This window comes from Mus caroli, chromosome 4 (assembly GCF_900094665.2).
Source record: "Mus caroli chromosome 4, CAROLI_EIJ_v1.1, whole genome shotgun sequence".
Classification (NCBI taxonomy): domain Eukaryota; kingdom Metazoa; phylum Chordata; class Mammalia; order Rodentia; family Muridae; genus Mus; species Mus caroli.
In genome coordinates, this window is record NC_034573.1 from 9,272,061 (window position 1) to 9,299,533 (window position 27,473).

At 37.2% G+C, this 27,473-nt stretch overlaps 1 pseudogene; it reads right to left on the reverse strand.

Moving 5' to 3' along the window:
- Positions 1–1,527: 1,527 nt before the first annotated feature.
- The window catches only part of LOC110292393, a 98,030-nt pseudogene continuing 72,084 nt past the window's right edge, over positions 1,528–27,473 (reverse strand).

Sequence of the window (27,473 nt, forward strand, 5' to 3'; positions counted from 1 at the left end):
TGTCCTCCTCGGGTCTCTGCATATGGGCTTGTGGACACACGCATCTGTGTTCGAGCAGATGTGTGTGTGTGTGTGTGTGTGTGTGTGTGTGTGTGTGTGTGCCTGTGAAAACATAGCACCATAGAAGAAGGGATTTGTCCGAAGATTCTACATTAGGCTCATCTCTTCTGAGATTTCACATCCAAAGTATGACTGGCTGTAGAGAGTTAAACCGTGGAGTGCAGTGAGGTAAAGAAGTCCAGCTAAGGAAAAACCAAACCAAACCAAACCAAACAAAACAAAACAAATGCTCTCAAATCTAAATGTGAATCAGGCCTCTTGGTTATAAAGTGGAAAGCCAATTTATACACCGAGAAGAATGGCAGTTATGAGTACACTTGCACAATATTAATTAGGTGAGCCAAGCTGGCCCTAAGCCACAGCAAGTTTTCTTCATCCTCCCTCCACGTTAGTATTGCGTGACTGAATCTAGCATAGATTTGCACAGGCTCTGAGGGGCATGCCTACGAGTTTTAGCTCAGTAATAACCCCCAGACTCATACAAATGCTCTGAGGCCCACCTCCTTTTTGAAGGCTCTGGAAACTGGTTTATACTGGTTTGTTGCCTAGGAAACAGCAGGGTCCTAGGAAACAGCAGGATGTTTTCCTCTGTAGGTTAGAGATGGCACTAACTCTACAAATCTTAAGCTCCAGGATTTTATTCCTATTTTCTTGGCATTTAGCAGTATATGAATTTCCTCAAGCTCGTGCGTACTCTTTCTCTCTCTAAAATGAGCAGTGATGACACAATTAAGAGAGAGAGCTCCGAACATGTCTGCTTTTGCTCTATTTTTCAACGCCGCCTTGGCAATAGCGGCGTGGCTGCTTATTTAGTGCATTGACATTGGCTTAGATGGTACACAAGATCCTGTTTCCAAAGCCCTTGACTGTTTACAAAACTCTTTTGCATTTATTATCTTGTTAGACCTGTGTATTTACTCTCGGAGGTAGCCATCACTGCCTGCATGTAACAGATGAAAGGAAGAGAGCTCAGGAGACTGTGCCCGTGACCTGCCTAACCTCACGCAGCTGGCAGCAGCAGGAACTAAATCCTAGCTTTCTAGCTCCTCGAGCTTGAAAAAAATTCACATTAGACCATCTACCTGAATTGAGTGAATACCCATGCTGTGGAGTATTTTTGGAACTTCAGAAGTCAATTCACAAAATGCTAAAGCAGCAGTCTGAGGAGCAGGTGTATGCCGTGAGGGCTAGGCAGGCTTTGTAATGACTAGACCCAATCACGGAATCTAGAATCAGTTCCATTTCCGAATTTACACGTGTGTCTTCATTCCGTGATACTGTGATGACATGTAGTGAGTGACATATCCAGGGTACTGTCTAGATGATGGAGACTAGGCTATCTTAATGCACTAAACACAAAATTCACTTTCGGGCTATAGAAAGTTAAAGCCAATATAACCTACCAGCAAATGAAAGTGTTTCTACCTTAGTGGCAATAGGATGAAATCTGTCAAGGTGGAGCAAGATTCATGCCTTTTTGAGCCATAAATGATGAGATGCTGCAGTGAACTGGGAATGGAAAAGGGGCATAAAAATAATTTGTTTACATGAACTAACTCCTAAATTATATCTCAAAACTAATAATTTAATCTGTGTGGCACAAAGATCTTGCAAACACATCACAGTACAGCTCTTTAAATGGGAGTTAATCGAGGGAGAGGCAGGCTTTAGATTATAAGCAGTAAGGAGTGGTTTCCTTAACAGCTTTGATAATAGCCTCAGATTGTTCTGTTGCAAACACAAGCTTGACACACAGACAACACAACCATCCACTAAGTCCTTCGTACCTCACAGACAGTCTCAGGAATTCCAGACCAGCTTCGCCATTCAGAGTCCACTCTGATCAGCTTTTTGTGCATAGCTGCAGAATGGTCTTGAAAGCCCAAAGCACTGACTCTTCTGCAGTAATCACTAGGTTTGCCCAGCGGTAAAGCACTGTATGCCTGCTCTCAGCTGGGATGGGGCAGGCTGTACTCTCCGGCTGGACCCTATCTGTCAGGCTGTACCTTATCTGTCAGGCTGTACCTTATCTGTCAGGCTGTACTCTCAGGCTGGACCCTATCTATCAGGCTGTACCCTGTTTGTCAGGCTGTACCTTATCTGTCAGGCTGTACCCTGTTTGTCTGTCCTCTGCCAGATTTACATAGACCACTACTTCATGTTTCTCATTATGTTTTGAGTCCTGGGTTCCTGTTTTGCCTTTTGTCTTTTTACCTTCAGCATAAGAGCCTTGCAAAATGCCTATGAAGAAGAAGCAATGCTAGATAAAGAAAAGATACAATGTTAGGTAAAGAAAAGTTATAAAATACATGGTTTTAGACATAAATCAAAGTAAAGAATTGATGGGCTGATGACCCTAACCTTGTATTTCCCCCAGAAGCAAGGCTCTAGAACTCGCTAGTCACTGTGCCCTGAGGATTTTTAGAACCTGTACCCACAGTAAATAACAATATGCAGCTCTACTTTTTGGTTTTTAATATCCAGAATTATAGATGAAGTAAAATGCATTAAAGGATAGATTACTGCTTAGTACCATGAAAGCTGAAGTGACAAACCCCAAAATTTGGATGTCACAGAAGGTTTTAGATCAAGCCTAGTCTAATATTTTTAGGCATCCTTTCTTCCTCTTAATTGAAACACAACAGGAAAGTAACCAATCGACTAAATGATTATATAATACTACAAAACAATAAAGCTTTCAAATAAGTTAAAGCTTCAATAAGTATATCTAAATTCTTTAAAGGGGATTGGTATTCTAATAACTAGTTCTATTGAAGTACAGACCCAAAATGAGCATTTTTGAAGTACATTAATTTTTACTGCTGGTTAATAATGGGATTTTGTGTTTATATCGCTTCTTGGGGTTTTACAGCTTGTTTGTGGACATTAGACTATGGATATTCTACAAGGTGGATAGGCATTCAGGTGTCTCTGCAACAACCAGGCAGATAGAATTTTGATGGGTTAATGATCTGCTTATGGGGAAAAAAAAAACCCTTCTTCATGTCTTGTTGGGATTGAAAATCATAATATCTTAGAAAATAGCCGACATATTTTCCTGTGACGCTCTACCAGGCCTGGTTTTAGCACTCAGGAAATCTTATCATGCATCACCCACCCTTCCAGTGATCATTTGAAAGCACTCTAAAAAGGGAGTGACATGCAATGTCATGTGTGAACAGGTCACAAGGAAACCTGTTGCCTTGTATGGCAAATAAAACAATTTAAAAACTGAGGCTTGGAGATGGCTCAGTGGGAGGTGGAACCCCCACCCATCCCAGCCCACCCCTGTGTAAAACTCAGCTGTGGAGACATCTTTCTGTAACTCCATTGCAGTGTGAGAGAAGAAATGGAGACTCAGTGCTTGCCAGCCATTCAGTACAACTGAAAGGGGAACTCCAGGTTCAATAGGAGCCCCTGTCTCAAAAACTAAGGTGGAGAGTAGGAGAGAAAGACACCCAAGATGGAGGCCCAGCTTCCATGCAAGGTAGAAAGCATATGCAAATATATACTCCCACACATATGCAATGTACACTATATATGACTATGAGTAAGCAAATAAAATTAAAATAGACACTAAGTAGAGGGTTGATGTTTTCCATCTTAAATTCCACCTATCTCCTTTTGAATAGCTGCTTTTTAAATAACCATTTATATTTACTTTGATTTAGCAATGCAGCATACCAAACCTAGGATGTGAGAAGCCTGTCCTGCACTGCAGGTTGAATTTGCAATCTGTGCTGTGTGACTCCTTGCCAAGACTCCATTCTTTACTTACACTGTAAATAGAGGACCGTGAAGTTTGAAAAGACCTGAGGTCTGGCTAACATCTCATCCCAAAGCATAAGTAGTTTTAGGCTAAGACAAAGGGGACCTCAAGGTAAGAAATGGGCATCACAAGAAGTGGTCTATTAAAACTACTGCTGTCAGCGGATAGAGTGAGATCACCTCCCAGAACCTCTGCAGCTGCCTTGCAAGCACCTGTAACTCCAGCTCACTAGAACCCAATGCCTTCTCTGGCTTCTGTAGTATATACATGGCATACATGTGTGCACATGCACAAGCATACACACACACACACACAAGTAAAAATAAATCCTTTGTAAAATCTTTCTATTATATCTCCATTGATTAAAAATAGCTGTTGTTGGCTCGGTCATCACAGAGCTGACAGTTCTGAGAGGACACTCTGCTCATGCAGGGGTGCGGTGGTGCAGATTTGCTTGCACCTGGCAGATTATCTTATTTTAAATGGCTTCAACAGTCTGTGAGGGGGCAGATGTTCATGAAAACAAAAGGAGGAGGACAAATTAGACTCTGTTACAAAACGGAACATAAGGGAATAAATGCAGCACATTTAGCCTACAGAACTGCCATAAGAAACAAAACGTTGCCAGGAATTAGGAAACAGGGAGATGGCAAAGATCAGAAAAACCGAGAAGGGAGAGCAAGTGGCAGAATTGTGACAAATAAAAGACGTGTTTGATAAAGTTTGACATCCTATGAAATATATTACAGGATTGTGTCCGCAGTCAACAGAAGAAAAGACAGCTTGCCGTGCTGAGAGGGGTAAGCCCGGTTTCCTTCCCTCCCCAGGAACTTCCAATTTTCTCCACAGGAGGACAAGATTGAGAGTCACTTGGAGAACTAAGATAGTGTTTATGATTGGAGCATTTTCCTCTGAGACATATGTTAGCTCTAAGGACAGGGCTTGCTTCATCCTGCTTAGACTCCCATACCTTTCCTAGAAGTTTTTGGACAACTTGCTGAAAGTTCACTGGGACACAGCAGATGGTAGCTTTAGGATTATTTAAGGCAGCACGTGGGTCAGTGGTAGATAATCCCCTATTCACAGAATTATCAGCAAGGCATAAAAGCATAACCAAGTACCAAGTGTCACTAGGGCACTCAACATAATGCTGAACACAGCAGAGTGTTAACAACTATTATACTGTAATTAGTGTTCGAGGGTCCATGCTGGTTTTTTTTGAGTCCCTCTTTTCCTTTCAAATATCCTCCCAAATTTTTTGTGTTAGAAGTTTAACCTGAACACCTCTCAACTGACAGCTTAGATTAGTTCTCCTTGAAGCCTCTATTGTCAAAGAGCATTTAGTTATCTTTACTAGAGAATAAAGGGTGGCAGGGGTAAGGGGACTGTCACCAAGTGATGTACATAATCATATACAAAATAGTTGCTCTTATAATGAAATGTTCCTAAGTGTTTATCACATATTCACTCCTATTCCCCTCTCATGTCCCTTTCTAATTCCCTATTGTATGTGTTTATGTGTATGTATTTCAATATGGATTCTATATATGAAAGAAAATATATTTATTTTTCTGAATCTGACTAGTCTAGCTTAACAAAATATTATGCCCAAAAGTTCCCTGTAAAGTAACATTTTATTCACTCTTTTGTAGCTGAATCAAATTTCACTCTGTGTATGTGTGTGTGTGTGTGTGTGTGTGTGNGAGAGAGAGAGAGAGAGAGAGAGAGAGAGAGAGGCAGAGAGACAGAGAGACAGAGAAACAAAGAGAGACAGAGACATCTTTTTTATTCAGTCATCTCTTGATGGACACCTAGGCTGATTCTATAACTCAACTCTTCATGATAGTGCCTCAGGGAACAGGGATGAGCAGATGTTTCTGTAGTATGCTGACTTAGAGTCCTGTCAGGAGTAGAGAAAGTCCTGAGTGAATATGTACTATTGACATGGGCACACATGGGAACACAAAAGAACCAAGTCTCAGACCCAAAGGGTTCACATCTTGCTCCAGCTATATATTATAAGCCCTGCACATATTTTTTATAATCAGTATATTATTACCTGCCTCCTTATTCAGCTACAGGCAATATCCCCACATCTCTATTCAACAGTTATATAAATAAACGTGCTCCACTTGTAGGGTGCTTCACTTTTCCTATCATAGAGCACAGGCCACTTGGCCCCATCTTCCAATGTGTGCATACATCTCTGTGTACTTCCTATCTGTTGTTTGCCAGCCTCAGCCAGGTGAAGTCTCTGGAGCCATGTAAGGATTTTTTAGTTTTATTTATTACCAATTGTTGAGAATTTTAGAACAAAAATATTTCAATAGCCCAGTAGTGTGTTTTCCAAATTGACAACGAATAGGTCCTCGTTTAAGGCAGGTTAAGACTACTGTAGTCAATCTGGCAACATTTAGTTAGCGCTCCCTGGGTGCCTCCCTTATGCGCATATATTAACATCACGGAGTCACAACCACTATGGTACATTTGGTAACTACCCACTACCTCTGGACACAAAGATATTTATTATTTTAAATATACATAGCTCTATCCAGAAGAGAATTTTCTAAAGAGGTATTTGGTGGGAAATGGTGAGAATTTTGTAAATTAAAGTACATTTTGGGTGCAATTAAGGATAGAGTGTGGGATATAAAATCATGAAAATCTCTCCCTGCTTTTTGGTAGACTCTGGTTCTCTACCTCTGTGTTTATATGAGGTGTAGAGGGCTTCTATGCTGAGCTCTATTTGAAAGACTTTATCCTGTTTCTCAAGTGCCCAATTTATCACAGTTAGCTTAGGCACTGGAAGCATCTGGCTCAACACAGAGATACTTTCAACTACAAATTAAGAACTGAGAACAAGGGCAGGAATGCACTGCTGTGTGCAGCAGGAGGGTGGTCTCACCAACAGAGAGATGCATAGACATTGCTTCGGATTTTAATAAGGATGAAAGTCAATGTATCATTAATGTTCTCTGTTCAATGTCTTGAGCACCCTCAGTCACTATCCCAGGCCCCTGCTTAAGATTCTACATGCGTGAGCCAAGTTGATGTGGGGTCACATTAATTGGTTGGCCATTGAAAGTAAGATTTCTTTGTTATTGTGTTAGATTCTTTAAAAAAAAAATTCTAGTTTATATAATTTGTCCTGTAATTTGTGCCAGGATATAGATTTGCCTCCTCTCTTCTGCCTATGCCACGTGATCTTAGTAGGAAAGATAAATGATCATTTTGTCTAATGTTCTATTTCTCTTTGTTCTTTTAGTTCATGCTTAATTTGTATCAGCTGATTGACCCCATCTTTTGTAATATTATTTTTCTTCATAAATTCTCAAAAAAAGTCAAAGTAGTTTAAGAGATAAGAGAAGGTGGTCAGGAGATGTATATATTGGAAGCATTCATTGTTGAGAGAAAACAAACAATGACAGTGCTTATCAATTGAGTGTCTTGTTTTCTCTCGTTCTCTGCTTTCTCATGTGTTCCCAGATAATGTGTGTTCCCTTAAATCAACAAACAGAATGCTCTAACTTGGCTAAGCAGAATATATAAGCAGAGTTTATAGTCTTGGAAAGGGAGAGACTGGCCTATATGCCAATGATTGATTTCAGATTATATTAGAGAATGGAGTATTTGAGTAGCAGGGTTCATGTGAGAAAGACTACACAGCCCTGTGTATTCTTTAGTACCCACTCATACTGCTGACTAGTTTCCAAATCTACCCAAGTGTAATCAGAAACCCTTTTGAAGATGTCAAATTTTAAAATCTCACGAAACACTCTTACATGCTTTCAACTGAACAACCGAGGAAGCTCGGGGACACAAACTGTTCCATGCAGGAGAATGAGACTGGAAACTCCCCCTTCCTCCCAGTGTGTGCATTCTGCATCTTCCAGACTCCAAAGTGATCAGTTTGACCTTTTCTTAAGCACTAAACTTTTTTAAGTCCTTAAAATTCCAGCATGCAAATTGTACATAAAATATTTAAAGCATTTGAAAAGGTGACTTAATGAATCCATCAATCAAAAACTCTAAAGTTCTGAAAACCTCTAACTTACTCTGCTTATAACTTAGAGGGAGAAAAGTAGCCTTTCACTGTAGAGCTCCATGAAATCTGAGGAATGGCTGCTATTGATAGAAAGGTTGGGACAGTTAGTGGAGGGAGAGAATACACGTGCGTGCAAGTGTGCAGTCTTACAGTGTCCTCTCTGAGTTACTGTGAAAATTCAGTCCTAAAAATATCTCTGACCTCTGCAAGATTTGAGCTGTTTAAATAGTGACTTATAGCTATGTGGGTGAAGAACACAGAAAGACACGTAAATGCTAACCAAATCTATTACTATCTCTTATAGGAATGAGTTATTTACTTTCACATTTAATTTTCTAATGAGTTTCCAAGTAGCATGCACTACACTGAAATAAAACAGTGGTGTCTGATTATTCTCTTGACAGGTGCCAGATATACCATGGTCATACCAGCTACCTGTTTTCAAAAAGAGACTGTGGTGCATGCATGACTCAACAGTGGGTCAAAGCATGATCTGAAATTTCTCTTATAGAGAGTGAATTCCATTCTAGAGAACAGCAAAGCTTTATATTGAAGCATGGAGTCTGTCCAGGGTTCTCTGAGTTTCACCTATCTAAGAAATCCCTACCACCTACTACTACTGATTCAAGGTGACATTAGCTTGTTTCCCCTACTGTGCCGTCCTCAATCCCCAATTCTTTCTTTCACTCAATTATTGAAATCATAGTTCATTCATATTTGAATCTGAACTATATTTAATGCTGGACATTAAATCAGTAGATCAAAAGTATTTTGAGCTGCATGAAATGTCGGACGCTATACAAAGAAGGCAGATTCCCTCTCCCAATTTTTTCAAGTTATTACTCCTTTAAGTAATTTTTCTTTCACAGATGAAAATGGATGTCTCTTTTCTGGTAAAAGTAAAAAGCTTAATTAAAAGGAGGGAGCCATTGTTACATTGAGAAGAAAGCGCAGGCCTTCCTTAAAGAATGCATTTACTCCTCCAGCTCTGAGCCTTTCCTTGGCCTCTGAGTTCACTGCTAAGGGATGTTTGGTCCCAAGGGCTTAGGTATGCATTCATGACATTGTCATGTGAGTTCCAGAGTTAAAATTTAAACAAAGAAAAGCCTTTTTAAACTTTTTTTTTCAGAGAAAGCATTCCTAAAACTTCAATTCAAAACCTAATTTGACTAAGTAGCTGGGACTTAATACATGATATAATATATTTTGCTTAGTAGGAATCATTAAATTCAGACTGCAGTTTTAATATGTTCTTTTGTCAACATACTGTTATTCAAGTATACACATATATGCTAAATATGCATATTACAATTTAAAATATACCAAAATAAAACCAAGAAATGTCTTATATAAGTATTTGCATATATTAAAGACAGTGTTTTTATTTTTCTACTTATTTGTATCAATTATGAATAGAGGTATAGCTATATTCAAGCACAACTGTGAACTTTATTATGCATATATATATATATATATATATATATATATACTCAAACCATTCTCACTTTTCTTACACCACACATTCTTGTGTGCTTTAGGTTCTTGTCTGGGGAGCAGGTTTTTAGATTGAGACTCTGATCTCTGTTCTATGTTGGTGAGAACTTTGGTCATTTGTTGTTATTTTTAATCAGTCCCTCAACATTAGCTATGAGTCTCAAAGCATGACAAGGTGTGTTGAGCTAGTGAGCAAATAGGAGACCGTGTGTGTTAGCCTTTATGGTTTTTCTCTCTCTCTGTCTGTTTCTGTCTATCTCTCTGTCTCTCTGACTCTCTGTCTCTCTGTCTCTCTCTCTCTCTCTCACACACACACACACACACACACACAAAGTAATTCTTTTGTTTTATTACACCTTATAATTGCTCAAACAAAAGTGGTCAGAGTGCCCTGAATGTTGGGTTTGACTACTAAGACAGTTTCACACAGTAATGAGATTTCCCTCTGTAGGAGGGCTATGAACTGCTAATTAGCATCTATGACCCAATAGTCTCGGAGCAAACAAGAGTAATAGCAGTAATTTCCAGTTTTATGCAGAGCACAAGTCTCGAATATTACCAGCATTTCTGTTCCGTTTGTAATTAACAGCAAGTGATTATTATAGTCAGAAAGTCTATCCTCTTGCGCTGCATGTTCCTAGGTAATAACAAAGAGGCGAAATTATGCCTGAGGAAGCTATGTGTGTGTGTCATTGACTGTCAACCATTCTTAGGAATTCAAATTTCTATCATTTTAAAATTTTTTTCTTTTCATTTATGTTATCACTTTAATTTTTTATACATTTTAACTCGTTTGTGAATTGTACAGGATGATGGGTTTCCTTGTGACATTTACATGATTCTTCCTACCTTCTACCCATGGTTTTAGTGTTATTTATGAGTTCACATATAAAATATTGTGTTTCTATGGCAGTTTGTACATGTGTGTCATTATACATTGTTCTTGTCTCTCCCACTCCTCTGTGGACACTGCCACCCTCTGCTGCTGCCTTTATTTGCCTCTAATAATCCTCTCTCCAAATCTCACATCACATTCCCTTCTTATTTCCTGCTCTCTCCTTCCTTAATGTTTTCTCCTTCCCATCACAATCTCTATTAATGACCTACACACACACATTTTTATCTAGTTTACACACATAATAGAAACATATGGTGTCTATCTCTCTAGTTCTACTGCATTTCACTTAAAATAACGATTACAAGTTCTAGCCATTTTTTTTCTACTGAAAATGTCATCACTCCTTTATCCTTTATGGATAAATAAAACTTTTATTGTGTTTGTATCCAAATTTTCTTTATTCATTCATCTGTTGATAGCCATTTAAGTGGTGCCATAAGTTGGCTACTGTGGTTGTGGCAGCCATCAACACACATGTGCATGTATCTCTGTAGTATATTGACTTAGCATCCACTGGGTATATACACACACGAGTGATCTACTTTGGTCTTATACTAATTCTATTTTCATATTCTTTGCCAAACCTCAATATTAATTATCATAGAACCATCACCAATACTCATCATCAGTACACAGGACTTTCTTTTCCTACACAGTCACCATAATTCCTTGTTATTTGTTTTCTTGATGATGTTCATTCTGCCTAGGGTAAGATGGACTATTAAAGCAGATTTAACTTATATTTCCTAATGGAAGACAATTTTAAATATTTTCTAAATAATGCATTGGATTTGCATGTTACTTATTTTGAGAACTATATGTTCACTTCACTGGCTCATTTATTGAGTAGATTATTTGGAGAGATTTTTATATTCAATTTGTGTTTAATTGTTCTTTATATATTCTAGATACTATTTTATTACCTGAGGCAGAATTGCAAAACATTTTCTCATATCCTATAGGCTTTGTTTATTCTATTGCTAGTTTCTTATGCTATGAGGATTTTTAATTTCTTGTAGTCCCATCTGTTAATTCTTGGTAATATTTCTTGTCCTATCTGATACTTCACAGAAAATCCTTATGCATGTTCATATCTTGAAGTGCTTTACCTATATTTTCCTTTAGCAATTTCAAAGTTTTAGAGCTTATATTTATTTTAATTGATTATGTACATGGTGAGAGGCTTGAAACTATTTTTATTCTTCTATATGAGGATATGCATAAAGGAAGGAAGGAATTAAGGAAGAAGAAAGGAAGGAGAGAAGGAAAAGGGGAGGGAAAGAAAGAGGGAGGGAGGAGGCAGCCTGGATTTCTACTGTGTCCTATCAGTGGACTTTGAACAACTTCTTAATTAATTTAAATGTCTTTGTCCACAAAATGAAAATAAGTACAATTAATCTAAAGGATGTGTGAAATACATACATATACTTGTAAAACTCCATTTAAATGTGGCTGTATTGTTCATCTTTCCATTGTTAGCTCCAGCAAAGAAATCATGGGCTGCAGATGTGACAAGGACTTTATCAATCAGGTGGAAAATTAAATGCAAGACTTAAGTGTGCATTATCCTCATTCCAAAACAAACAAACAACAACAGTAACAGTAACAACAGTAAAAACAACAACAACAGCAGCAGCAGCAGCAACAGAAATAAGGAGTTCAGGAGCAAGAACCCCAGCAGTAACTCAGACACAGAGAAAGAAAGCTCTAAACTCGTGTCTTAGAGTTTCATTGCTGTGAAGAGACACCATGACCAAGGCAAGTTTTTTGAAGGATCACATTTCATTGGGGCTGGCTTTTATTGTCAGAGGTTTAGTCCACTATAATCACGGCAGGAAGTATCGCAGCATTCAGGCAGACATGGTACTGGGTGAGCCACATGCTCTACATTTTGATCCAGAGGCAGCAGGAGGAGTGTGCCATAGTGGGAATAACTTGATCATAGGAGACCTCAACACCCGCTTCCAATGACACACTTTCTGCAACAAACCCCACCTCCTAATACTGCCAGTCCTTATAGACCAAGCATTCAGATATGAATCTATGGTGAGGGGAGGGGGCATGCCTATTCAAACCACCACACCTAGTTTACAAAGTAAGGCCTTCTGGAAAGAGATGTTAATACTCCTGTATAAAGCATGAGTAAAAAGGGAAAGGAGAAGTTTTCTTGTTATTAAAGTAAAAGTGCTTATCTATCTTTCCTCAAAAGCCATACAGGAGCACATATAATCAGCATGCCTGGAACAGATGTTCCATCTGCAAAGAAAAGTGCTTTGCAGGACAGAAGACAATGATGTTCTTCCTCCCTGTGGGCTCTTTTTGAAACTTTTTCTACATATTTTTGGGACATCATATTTTTTCTTCTGTCTTCAAACACACTGTAGTTTTAGGTTATAGCATATACAAGTGTGGTACCTCTCACCACTTAGCATTATTTCATATGTTAAGAATGTTAATTTCTCATTTTGTTGGTCACTAGCTGATATTGTTCTCCTTATAGGTGAACAATATCTTTTTTCTTTATGTCCTGTCAAATTATATGTGCATCATATGACTCAGAACAGTAATATCTCAAATAACCTAAAGAATGAATAGTAACATGTAGAGCACACAATACACAATGCATGGTTTCATCCATGATACTATAATTTTTCTAATATGTCTAACACATGTATTACTATTTTCAACTCTTAAGGTAGAGAAGGTGAATTTGAGATCCAACTCTTGATTTAATTACATTATCTTGGCTCTTCACCCATCCTTTCGATCACGCTAAATCTCTTCTACAACTGTACAGCAGCTTGGCTTTATTTCCTGTTCTTAATTGCAACTGATTGATAATGACTACTTAGGGCATGGTGTTTAGTGGAAGTAAAAAAAGCAGTGTAGAATTTCTCCAATGTACTTGACAAACCTATGTAATGCTATAACCATCATTTTGTATTTGAGGCAGAGGTTTTTAAATTATTCATAGCCTTATAGATTTTTCCTATCTGAATCACAGAAAACAAAAATTGAATTGACAACTTTTCTATTGTCTTAGCATAGTATATACTTGGTACTGTACCAAAGGCAGTAGAGAGAAGTTAATTGCATACATATTATGGATGACTTTTAAAACTCCAATATTCATCCTATTGTAAAAGATTGAGATGGTTCAATAAATAAGTTAATGACTGCCAAGGGTGGAAAACAGAGCTGAAAGTGGAAGATGCCATTCTTCCATTTGTTCATCTGCACAAATCTTCTTTATAGGAGATTATGTATGTGTGTGCTCATTCAGGTATGATATATATGTATGTATGTGTATATATTACAGATCATAACTCAGAAATTACTTTAAATAAAGGATCCCTTCTACAAGCCAGTAAAAGGATATTTCTTCCTCTTGATTTTTCGATGATCCCACTATTCTTTAGCATACATATTTTTCTTTATTGTCTGCTATAAATTAAATATTTCCGTTATCCATTCCTCTTTAGCATCACAGGATTTCAAAAGTCTCCACTTACTGCCTTAGAAAACAATGTAGAAGTTAGGGAAAATAACAATTCTTGAGGTAAGTGAAGTCCACGTCACATGACTATTAGGAAGCTAAGCCTGTCAAATCCTGATGAACAGAATTCTCACGAAAGTCTTAAATGTAGATTTCTGTTTTCTCTTTGGCACCTGGATCTTGAAACAGCTGCTCCTTTAATCATTTACAAATTTCTTCAAATAATATTTCCTTTCCCCATGTTGTGTGATAGCAAGTGTAATTAATATATTTCTGTAAACCTGCAATAATCTGTGTATAGATTTTGTGAATTGTGTCTCCTAGTGCCTTCAGATAGATGAAGCTATTTAAAGCTGGATCTGCTTTTTGGCACAGATCATTTTAATGCCCTTTAAATAATTAATCACAAAGAAACCAAAATTAATGTAGCCCTTGGATCCTAAATTGGGACCTATGAGCTAAATGAATGCAAAGTTCATGTTCTCCAAGAAATATTTATTTTCTCACATGACCTATTTTATGCAATTTATTTGCTCTATATTTAGAATCCCAATTAGCAGCCCAGTGTCATATGTGCAATGTGGGAAAATTCTTGTTATCATGAAAACACTATTTGTTTATTTAATTGTCATTTACTAGATATCCATTCATGCCAGAGACTAAGTGAGAAGGATGTCAGGGTAAAGATTGACATACTTAGAGGTGACTTACAGTGGCAAAGAATTAGGCAAACTACTAAAAATAAATAAAAATAGCCCCTAGAATCTGTGAGCAATAATGTAAAGAGGTGACTGAGTTAAAGATTCTCCATTGGAAAGTATTCTTAGAGGCAGTGCTTTCTCATAGTATGTTCCAGGTCCTGAAATAACACTTAGGAGCCTTATCTCAAAACAGTAAAGAATAGAAAGTGCTGTAATTATTGGAAGTGCTAGGAGTATGCTGGGAACTGATTATAAGACACTGATAAGCTTGGCTCATGCGTGAGTATTTGGTCCCTACTTGGTGGGAATATTGGACAAGAGGGGTAATTGGGTGTGAGCATTAAAGTTTACAAAGACTTGTAACATTGCTAGTTATCTCTCTATGCCTTTTACTCTCTGTTATGGACTTTAGCTCTCGGGAACGGTAAGTCCAATTAAGCATATCCTTCTATAAATTGCCTTGGTTATAATATTTTGCCATATCAGTAGAAAAGTAACTGGTACAAAGAAGTGAATCTTATGGGGAGATGTGGGTGAGCAGCAGCAGCAAAGAGATGCTTTAAGTGGTAACTGCAATAATCAGGGGCCAAGTGCTGACTCAGAGGAATATATACTAGGTGACAGTGGTGTGTTGATACACCCACTCCAGAAGTGACTCGTGTGACAGGCCTAGAAACCTGGATGAAGTCCCAAGGCGAAAATTTCACAGAAACCTAGTCTCCTGGAACCATGGCATCCTGTATAACGAATGCTCCAAACTTGTCCTTGCGAATGGATCTGTGTGCTTTCTTTCAGTATTGTTTTATTATAGATGCCTCCAAGCAATGACTTGCCAAATACCTAAGCAAAATTGAACTTTACTTCCTGGCCTTCACCAATACCCTAGGTAATCCTTGAGCCAACTCTAGGCTTGAAATTCAGTAAGAATGTTACCTATTCAGTAACATTCAGAATTGCCTCTAGTATTGTAAGAGAGATAGAGGAACTAGAATATTGCATTATTCATGAGAAGGTTAGCTAGAGCAGAACTCCCTAATTAGAACCATGACTTGGACATGAAAGCCCTTGCCCTGGGAGTGTAAAGACCTCACACCTGGATTCTAAGAATATAGCTGACCTTAGATAGAGCTGACTGTGTCTCAGTTGTTTTATTGCCCAGTTCCTGCCAGTCTTTATGTTTGCATTCCTCTGTTTTGTTTAGGAGCCATTAAGCATCCAGTAACCTCATTGTACCTTGCTGATGTATCACCTAACTTCCCTATTTTCTTCTGTATTAAAAGTCTCATGCTCGATTTGAGAAAAATACATTCAGATACACACTCCCTTGTGTCCGTATTTGTTTGTCACCCTTGCCAACTCCTTGCTTGCCTGTAACCGGAACCCCTGATTTCTTCTGAGGATTAAGGGAGGCCGACTGGGACCCGTCCGGGCAGTGTATGTTTAAAAGGTAGGATGTACTGTGAGGTGGAATGGAGGGTATGATGAGGAAAATGAAGGAATGGAGAATAGACTGCAGAATAATTCAGTAGTACCACTTAACAAGATAAAGAAAACTGGGCACAGCTTGGCCTGTTGGAAAAGTTCAGAGTTCTACTTGGAAGAGATCAGCCTCAGATATATCTGACTCATCTCTACAGACATACTGATGAAGAAGTCAAGTAATTGAGGTATGCTGTGATTTGAAAAGAAAATTTATGGTAGTCACCTTAGAGACATTTGTTGGAGAACTAGATAAGTTCCATAAGAGAGAACATAGGGAGAGGAAAGGGAAGTCAGCTTGGAACATATTGCCCCAAACACCAGCATGTAGAGGAAACCTGTTTGAAAGAATCGCACTTGTAAAATAATTAGTGTCAGAAACTAGTGACTTGGAAATGAATTAACAAAGAGTGTGTCAATAGAAAGAACCCAAGCAAAGAGAGTATCTGCAAAGCAGAATGAGATTCATCCACAAAGAATGCTGTCCAGAGGTAGGTAGAGGTACTGACACTTGGTTATTCCTCATGTACAATAAGATAACCATCCCGAGAAAGACATCATCAGTTGGGATTCAATAGAAATAATTGGGCTCAGATGGAGGATAGGTGTTCTAAGAGAACAAGGATAGTAGAAGGACAGTCAAATTATAGAAAGTATGAAAGGTTGAGACACCAAACCAAGAATAAGGGTTCCCTATCTATTATCTTCCATACATTTTGTGCCAGTAGAGGAGTGATAGTAAGAGGTGTAGGTATGCCATGAAGAATTTTCTCTATTAAGTTGTGTCTTCATTTGGACATGTGTTTAGAAAGGGAGTTATATAAGAACAACATTTCATTATGCCCTGCTTTGTCCTGGTGAGAAAGTGGAGCCTCACTCTTCTGTTTGGGCAGAAGGCAGTATTTCATATATTTTAAAATTAAAATAAAAAAGATTTAGAATATATCTCAGTTTATGGAGGGTGTGAAATGAAGGATGTCTTACCTTCACATATAAGTTTAGAAAATGGCGTCTAGAAGGATTTTGTTTTATTATTGATTCATGAAGGAAATTTTGTCCCTTCTGTTAAAAGTTGAGTCTTCTGTCAATAAGACAAAAGACCACCAACAGATTGGGAAAGGATCTTTACCTATCCTAAATCTGATAGGGGACTAGTATCCAATATATACAAAGAGCTCAAGAAGCTGGACTCCAGAAATTCAAATAACCCCATTAAAAATGGGGTACAGAGCTAAACAAAGAATTCTCAACTGAGGAATACTGAAGGGCTGAGAGCACCTGAAAAAATGTTCAACATGTTCATAGCAGCCTTATTTATAATAGTCAGATGCTGGAAAGAACCCAGATGTCCTTCACAGAGGAATGGATATAGAAAATGTGGTACATTTACACAATGGAGTACTACTCAGCTATTAAAAACAATGGGTTTATGAAATTCTTGGACAAATGGATGTATCTGGAAGATATCATCCTTAGTGAGGTAACCCAACCATAAAAGAAGTCATTAGATATGCACTCAATGATAAGTGGATATTAGCCCAGAAACATAGAACACCCAAGATACAATTTGCAAAACACAAGAAAATCAAGAAGAGGGAAGACCAATGGGTGAATACTTCATTCCTCCTTAGAATAGGGAACAAAATACCCATGAAAGGAGTTACAGAGACAAAGTTTGGAGCAGACAAAAGGATGGACTATCCAGAGACTGCCCCACCCAGGGATCCAACCCATAATCAGCCACCAAACCCAGACACTATTGCATATGCCAGAAAGATTTTGCTGAAGGGACCCTGTTATAGCTGTCTCATATGAGGCTATGCCAGTACCTGGCAAATACAGAAGTGGATGCTCATAGTCATCTATAAGATGGAACACAGGGCCCCCAATGGAGAAGCTAGAGAAAGCACCCAAGGAGCTGAAGGGGTCTTCAACCTTATAGGTGGAACAAAAATATTAACTAACCAGTACCCCCAGAGCTTATATCTCTACTGCATATGTAGGAGAAGAAGGCCTAGTCGGCCATCACTGGGAAGAGAGGCCCCTTGGTATTGCAAACTTTATATGCCCCAGTACAGGGGAATGCCAGGGCCAAGAAGCAGTAGTGAGTGGGTCGGGAGGGGAGCAGTCGGAGGGAGGGTATAGGGAACTTTTGGGATAGCATTTGAAATGTATATAAAGAAAATATCTTTAAAAAAAAAGTTGAGTCTTATTGACTTAAAGCCCTTTTCTAGATCTCTAGGAAGGCTGCATGATTCTTTTAGGAAATAAACAGATTTATAAAAAACCTGAAATTATGAGAGATGATTGAAAGTCATCTAAACATTTTAATGTAAATTAAGTTAATTAATTGATTAGTTAATTCATTAACTCTGGCTTTAGAAGTGAAGGGAACTAAAGGGGAAAAATGGAACAGGAAACAAAATTGCCCCTTTTTGAATATTAAAAAGTACACCATTAGATCACTGTGTACTTTCACACTCCTGGAGCAAGAGGATGATTCTTGTCTATATAAACATGTGAGTTTCTTTTTGTTTTAACATTTAAATCAAACTACATGGGTCAGAAAATAGGTATGGGATACAATCAAAAATATCTTTTTCATATACAGTGAGGAAATCCCGAAATCATACAAGGAATGTATGTGCTTTCATATGCTCTAGAAACAAAATTGAGAGTAATTATGATTGAGGACATAATAAAGCTCCCATGGCTTGTACTCAAAATCATAATTGAAAAGATGAGTTTGGTGTAAGAGATAGACGTCTTTGGGTTTGGATCTACATCACCCAGGCAAAATGCCATGTGTGGCAGTGTGGACATGTAATGCAGGACTATAGGGGCAAATCAGAAAGCTCTGAAATCACTGAGTAATCATCTTAGAAATATCTCAAAGTGTAGGGTGAAACTTATGAGGAACATACCCAATATTAGTCTCTAATCGCACTTGTTCATACACATACAAGAATGTACATGTCTGTACTACACACACACACATGCACACAAGTACTATTCTCAGTAGTAAATTCTTGAAATTTGGTAAAGAAGTATTACATTTTGTGCACTTTTAAATGTATTATGTTAATTTAATTTATTAGAAACATTTAATTCCATTTAAATGATTTTGTAATTTTCATAGATATAAATATTTGAAGATTAAAAGCTAAAAAGGAAAACAAGTAGCTGAACTTTTTCCCCATGCCTTTTGTATACTGTGATAGATCTCTTGTATACTGTTCACAGTATGCCATAAACAGTTTTTCAACACAAACCTCTAATTTATGAAGATTATTAAGTAGAATAAGATGCCCTGCAAACCCAAATGCTATGATGTTCTTCCGTACAACATTTATGAGATTACTCTTCTTTTGGCTTTGAGATTCAGGGGTGTCAATTCAGCTTTAAACTATCTTACTCCTTTTTTTATGTTAATACTGGGCTACAATTCACAAATTATTTTAGTAAGAGTTCAAGAAAAAGACGCTTTTCTACTTTTAATTTTTTATTTCCTGTAGCAGGTCCTACCCATAGCACAATTGCAATTATTTAGAAAGAAAGAAAGAAAGAAAGAAAGAAAGAAAGAAAGAAAGAAAGAAAGAAAGAAAGGAAGGAAGAAAGAAAGAAAGGAAGGAAGAAAGGAAGAAGGAAAGAAGGAAAGAAAGAAAGGAACTTAGCTCCTCTGTGTAATATTGATGCACTCTCTATGAATACAAAGACACTTAAAATACGCTAAATGCAGTTTGGGCATCCTGCTTTGTGACTAAAATCATTTTGTTGAAGTTCAATAACTAATGGCTTCATATTTATCTAGGTTTAATTTGAAATAAACTAAAAGGAAAGATTTTCAACTTGATTTTCTTTTCTTTTCTTTTCTTTTTTTAAAAAAAAAAGTACAACTCATAAAATCCTAAAGTTAGTTCTATAAGACAGCGTGGCCTTCGAGTCAGTGGCAACTTTTTGCCATGTTCTGTGAATCTAGTGGAGTTTTTCCTTGGCTAAGTTTTTAAGGACCACGGACAGTTACAGCACACCCAACTAAACCCAAATTACAAATGAGTTTGGTAGTTGTAATGAAAATAGATAAATCTTTATTGCTGGAGGGTGACAACAGAAAGGTACTTGCAAAGTAATAGCCACTAATTGGAAATAATCATTTTATGTTTGAATATTCTGTGAGAGATAAAACCAGGTTATTAAACTGAAATCTATAATAAAACATTTGAGAACTATTTCCATGATCTTCTGTATTTCTTACTGCATTTCTTACCTTCTGAAAGGATGAGGTTTGCGCTCACTTAGGAAGAGCATCTATCCTTGAATTTTTGCGGGCCATGCACCAATAACTTAGAGTACTGGTGGGAATGAGCTTAATGAGGTAGGAGGGTTTCTTACAAACAAAACAACACACTGTGGTCCATGAGAATTATTTCATTATAAGAGAAAGTGAATCAGAATCAAGAATATATCCCTAGAAACTTATTTTTCAGACTGCCCATGAGAGATAGTGTGGCTGTATGATCTTGGTTCTGAACCTCTAGGGATAAAGAAAAATGCAGAGAGAGAGAGAGAGAGAGTAAGAGTACCCAAGAAGATGGTCCCCAATTCAAGCTCCTGGTATTGACTGGACATCATATTGTCACTCTAACTACATCTTCTATTTTCATTTTATTTATCCTGTGAAATTATTTATGGATTGCTGTAAAGATAGTCAGTATGCAAAATGTCACTGTCTCTGAGTAAGTATTTAATCAAAAACATATTTAGTGTTAAAAGAAGAGTCTAGGAAGACACCACTGAGGAATTTAATATGAGGTACTATTTATTTGCCTACACTTTCTTGGATATTGCTATTACATATGACCCCTTGAGACATGAAGTCAAAAGTCATATCATTGAATTTGGAAAAAGTGTATAATTTCTAAAAGACCATGTGGTCATTGCAAATCATCAGATGGATATAAAATACCAAACATCTTTCCTTTGAGGTAACTAGTAATTCTTCATCAATATGCTACATGTGAACAATCTTGATCACAACGCTGGCGTCGAAGTGAAGTGAATCCCCCAGGGATTCTGAACAAGTTGCAGCACAGCCACATTAAGCACTCAGTAAGTAGACCTAATTTCCTCAATCAGACTAATCTCACATGGTCTAATAGCCCCATTTGCAATCGGTAAGGTTGATTCCCAGGAATTGAATGTGAAAATAATGGCTTGATTCCAAGAACCAAGAAGACAATGATTACTTCACTAAAGATAAAAATGATAATCAGAGGTCTTCTCCAAAATGTTCTCTAGTCTTTTTGGTCAATTAATTTCAGATTAAAAATACCAATTAAATTTGGAACCTGATCATTTATGAGTTGCTTGCAGATGTGGTAGCTTGCCTTTGTAGACTAGCATTCAATGTACAAAATTAAATCTGATACTTTTGAGTTCTTAAATGTTAGAAGATCTAATGCAAAGCGAGCTGGCATATTTAATTTTATTAGTACTATCTATAAAGTAAGCGTTAACAATGACTAGTCCATAAAGAAATATATCAGAGAATAAAGTTCCTGGGTACTAAAAAAATGTGATTATGTTTCAGGGTTAGAAAATGATTAAATACTATTTTTTTATAATGTTTTGGCTTTGGGAAACTGCCAAATGGATTTTGCCAACTACATTTTTCAGTCATTTCTCATCCCATGTGTGTGTTTTAATGAGTGTGTAACCCGTATGTTCTAATTCACTGAAGTTTAACTTGATGAAATCTGTTTTAAGAATAGTATAATTTCCAAGAAGACTTTAGAGTCATTCTAAGAAACTATAGCATTATTTTTTTTAATAAAAAGGAATGTTAGAGTTGATTTTGAATAGACAGAAGAATCTATAAATTCAGAGCACAGACCTAAATCTGAGATCCTTATTTTAAATGACTTGTAACTACTTTTATGACAGTGGAATAAATAAAAAGATTTAACTTTAAATTATTGCCAAACTGTGTAAAATGAAAGGAAAAGGGAAACAGGGTCAACATTTTCACTTATATTTAGTGCAGTAAGAAGAAAAACAGCAACATGAAATGACAAAGACAATTCAAATGTATGTTTCTTTCACATTGAATACTAGACCTCTATGCTCTCTCACAAAAATTTATGTCAAACACGTTTTTTAAAAGACAATAACGAACTGAAAATAAGAACTAGAGAAAACAATGTAAAGTGATGCAAGAGCTACACATTCTTATAGAAAGATTTACAGCTCAACACAAATTATAAATGAAATCTGGACCACACAAGAAGCGAAAATTGAAGCTGAGATGGAGAAAGAGAGGCTGATGACCTAAGCTAGAAGCAGTCCTACTTCGTATGTGAATGAAACACCAATTATCTCTACCTACAAGCACTCTTCAATATATAAAAGTCCTTAGTATTTTTACAGAGCAAGTTATGAGCTATAAGATTCAATTATCTAGAAGATAGTACAAAAGTAAGGTTACATGTAATATGTCTTCCTAACTACAAAACAGTACAAGCAATGTCCCAGGGAAATATGGCAATAGTCAACAGAAAGAACAAATAGCAGAGTAGATTCCCAACCTCAGACATTGAAAATATCAAGGAATATAATTGTGTGTATAGTGTGCTAACAGCAAAAATATAATGGAAAATTAAAATTAATTCTCAAATATATCTAGATAAGTTGAAAAGAACCAATTAATATTTTTTAAATTAAAATGAAACTACATAAATAGAACAACTCAATTTGAGACATTGATAATACACTGCATAAAGACAAAGAGCAGAGAAAATGAAAATTTAAGGCGTATGAGGGAAAGATTAGAAATAATGTGTCAAATATAAAGTAATCAAAGAAGCAACAGTCAATGTGATGATGGTAATAATTCTCTATAATATCAACTAATGTCTAGTCAGGTAAATCAAAATGTATAGCTATCAGAATAAATAAAATCAAATTTACTCATCATGGGGTAAAATTTCTTCAGGACTCCAAACATGAAAGAACGCCTTAAAGACCATCCACAGAAAAGTTATATAAAGGCAACACTGTTAGGTTAATAAAGAACAGAATAAAAGTGGCAAGGAACAATAGAAAAAAGGGGCGGGAATTGCTATGAAGGGAACAGAATTGTCAGTGTAGAAATCTACATATTGTATTCCTCCTTGCTAAGTTGTTGGTCAAAGTAAGCAAGATTCTTTCATGCAAATGAAAAGTTGTAAAAGTTTATCTGCAGACATAATTTACTAAAGAAAGTTTAAAAATATGTATCTCATAGGTAAAAACTAAGGGAAGCATATAATCAAATAAATTAGATAATACATCACACATACTCATGCACACACACACCAGTCTATCAAAATAATCAATAAAAACATGGCCTGGTTGGGCTGGAGATCTAGCTCAGTTGGTAGAAAATCTCCTCAGCATGCCAGAAGCCTAGATTTTGATCTCTAGGACTTCACAAGCTTGCCACAGTGGTTATATTACCTACCTTTATATTGCTGTGGTAAAATACCATTAGGCAGTTCATATAAGTAAAAGGTGGTACCAGAAGAATAAATGTCCATCATGTCACCAACAGGGCAGACAAGTGTGCAACTGGACAGACATGGTGACTGTAGAAGCAATTTGAGAGAGTTCACCTCACAAACTTCAAACAAGAATAGGGCAAAGGGGAAATGTTTGAATCTTTGAATTCTCAAATTCTGCCTCTACTCACATACTTCCTCCAACAACACCCAAGGAAAACTACCAACTAGGAATAAGCATTCAAATACCCAAGTCTATGGGGGTTATCTTACCCAAGTCATTACAGTGGCGCACACCATAATCCTAGAACTTTGGAGGTGGAAGCAAGTGTATCGAAAGTTTCATGATGTTTGTTGGCTCTACAATGCATCTGAGTCCAGCCTAGATTACATGACACTATTTCAAAATAAAAACAAAAATAAGCAACATATGTAGCATTACAATTAAGAACTGAAGTACTTGAACATATTAGCCAGCTTCTACTCAATATTTTCTAACAATCTGCAGTAGGATGAATTAAGTCTCTCTAAAAGACATGACCTATGAGACTATATGTCAAATGATCCTTTCAGCTCTAATCTAGTTACAGATCTAGTCAGAATCTCTCAGATTTAAGCTGAGTCCCAAACAATACTTGGTGAGTGTCCTTAGAGGAGAGAAAGAGATCAAAGAGATGAGTAGAGGAGTAATGGCCATGTGGGGCAGAAAGAGAGGCTGGAGGTATCAGCAATCATAGAAAGGAGCACTCCTAAGGATTTTAGTTCATTTTCCCCTTTCAAGGAAGAATGACATGGAACTTTTATAGAGACCTTGTTGAATCCATTGGTGGTTTTCAGTAGAGTAAACATTTTAAGGATTCTTTCATATCATGAGTATGGAGTGTCTTTCTACTCTCATATTATTTTCGATTTTAATGGAGTATTATATTCTTAACAATAGGCATTATGATATTCTGGACATTTAGTCCCCAGTTGATGGCAGTGTTTGGGGAGGTTATGGATCCCTTATAGAAACTGCCCTGCTGAGAGTGGGCATTAGCAGTTGATAGCCTCACCCCACTTCCTATTTTCCCTCTCAGCTTCCTGTGCTCACATAAAATTTATGAGTTAGCTTTCTGCTCAGGCTGCCATGTCATGCCTTCACTGTCACTACAGGCTGTGGACCTCTGGGAATATAACCTGTCTTTCATAAGTTGTCTTTGGTCATGGTATCTTATCACAATAACAGAAAAATAAGTAGTGTAAATATTATTTCATAGTGTTTGTGAGACGTCTCTAAATATTTTATTCAATTGTAAATGATGATGTCTCCCAGACTTTTCTGTTGGTATACTGGTGAGTTTTAACTGTCAAATCTGTACATTGTAGAACCACCTTGAAAAAATCTGAGAGAGAGGTTTTCATTTCCAGGTTGGCCTTTGGGCATGGCTGGGGAAAGAGGATATTCTTACTTAATTGAGGTGGTAAGACCTGCCTACTCTAGGTGACACCATTCTCTAAGCAGGGTATCCCGGACTATTTAAGAGTGGACAAAGCAAGCTGAGCATAATCATGCATATATGCTTTTTAACTGTGGATGTAGTGTGACCAGTTGTCTCTGTCCCAAGTTGCTGTCTCTGACTTACCCACAATAATGATCTCAAACATATAACTGTGAGCCAAGGAAAGCTGTTCTTCTTTATGTTGCCTTTACGTCTAGGTATTTCATTGCAACAAAACGTTGGTTGTCAATTTTATATAAATATATTAATATTTTTACATACTAGAACTAGTAAAATGACCAACTCAAACGTTGGTAACATACTTTTCTCTTTTCAATTGAGTATCTTTATTTTATTTTATTTTATTTTGTTTTGTTTTGTTTTGTTTTGTTTTACTTTATTTTATTTTATTCTCGTTTCTGGTTATTTCTGGTAGTACTGTCAATACCACATGGATGAAAAATGGTGAGAGTGAGCACTCCAGGCTTATGATGTATCTTTGAGAATTATTGGCAACAATGTTGGACTATGTTTGAAAACTACACTAAATGAGTAAATTTTTAAAAGGTTTGTATTTTAAAAGTATGTAAATTTCTGGATGTTTTGATTTATTTCTGCATAAACACCATTTTACTGTCTATATGTATTACATAGTATCTTATTGCATATTTGAATTATAGGTGTTAACCTTTCTTTTTAACACCATGAGAGGAGAGGCCGGAGAGAGGCTCTTGTGGAGGACACAGGATCCATTCCCACCACGTTGCCTCCTGCTTACAATTGTAACTACTGCTACAGGACTTCCAAGACCCTCTTCTAGCCTTCATAGTCACCAGACATGCTTGTGTGCACAAACATACCTGCAAAGAAAATAGTCGTACACATAAAATAAAATAGTAAGTTAAAACTTTTTTTAATCAAAGAGGGATGAACTATTTCCTGGAATCCTGAAGAAGAAACTAATCTTACCAACAACTTGGTTTGGGAGTTCTGACTTCAAAGCTTATAAAAATAAACTTCCAGTGTTCAAATAATCAAATGTGTTGCAATTTGTTACAATATTCTGCCCTCTTGTCTCCAAAATGCTAAGCCAAGATCTCACCCATTCAGAAATGAGGAGAAGCAAAAGCCGGAAGCTTGCTAGTCATATCCTTGTCAACATCTAACGACCTTCAGTTGATACTAACTCCATGTTGTCCTTCCACTTCTGCATATGTGCTTTTTCCCTAATGATAATAGATAGATAAATAAATGAATTAAAACATTAAAAGAAAGGTAAAGAGTTTAAGACAGACCAGAAAGGTTTCTATACCATTGTCACAGACAGGATTGCCAATACATGTAAAATATAAAACAATTATAGTATTCACTAAAAATAGTATTTTATGTAGGATGAACATACTTCTCCTAACAAAACCACACATACTAATTGTTCTAATCCTTCTCAATAGGGCTAAAGAGTAACTGATAATTAAGTATGCTTGACAGCTGGCTTTCAAATATATGAGCCTATAAGGAACATTCGTTTTCTTTTCTCTTTTTTACTTTTTTTTTAAAAAATTACTTTACATTCTGATCACAACTTACCATCCCCCTCTCTTCCCTGTCCATCCCTCTCACCTCCCTCACCTCCATCCTCCTATTCTGTCTTCCCTTTCTCAGAAAAGGAGAGGCCTACCATGGATATCAACCTGCCTTAGCATACCAAGTTACAGTAAGACCAGGCATAATACATCTTCTCCTATTGTAGTTAGGCAAGGCATCCCAGTTAGGTGAAAGGGATCCAAAGGCAGGCAACAGAGTCAGATAGAGCTCCTTCTCCTGCTGTTAGGAGTCCCACATGAAGACCCAGCTGCTCAACTGTTACATATATGCAGAGGGCGTAGATCTGTCCCATGCATGTTCTGTTGGGCAGTTCAGGATAGTTGGTTTCGTAAAATTTTTTGTGGTGTCCCTAACTTCTCTGTCTTCTTCAATCCTTCCTCTCTCTTCATTAGGATTCCTCAAGCTCCATCTAATGTTTGGCTGTTTCCATCAGTTGCTGGATGAAGCCTCTCAGATGACAGTTATGCTAGGTACCTGTTTGAAAATAGAGCAGAATATCATTAATAGTGTTACGAATGGGCTCTCTTTCAGAGGATGGATCTCAAGCTGGCCCAGTCACTGGTTGGCCATTTCCTCAATTTCTACTCCATCCTTAACTGTGCACATCATGAAGGCAGGACAAATAAGGTTTTGTGTCTAGATTGTTGTCCCTCCCCCATTGGAAGTCTTTTGTGGTTACAGGAGATGGTCATACTCCCTATTGCTAGGGAACTTAGGTAGGATCACCCTCATTGATTCCTGGGTGTTTCTATTGCTGTAGGCTTCTAGCTAGTCCTATAGATGCCCTCAACCCCAACAATTCCAGTTTTCTCTCCCAGTACTCTCTCTAAACTCTCTCCACTTGATCCTTCCCCTTCCTTTCCTTACTTCCTCTTCCCCCCAGTTCCCTCCCTCCATCTTTCCCTGATGT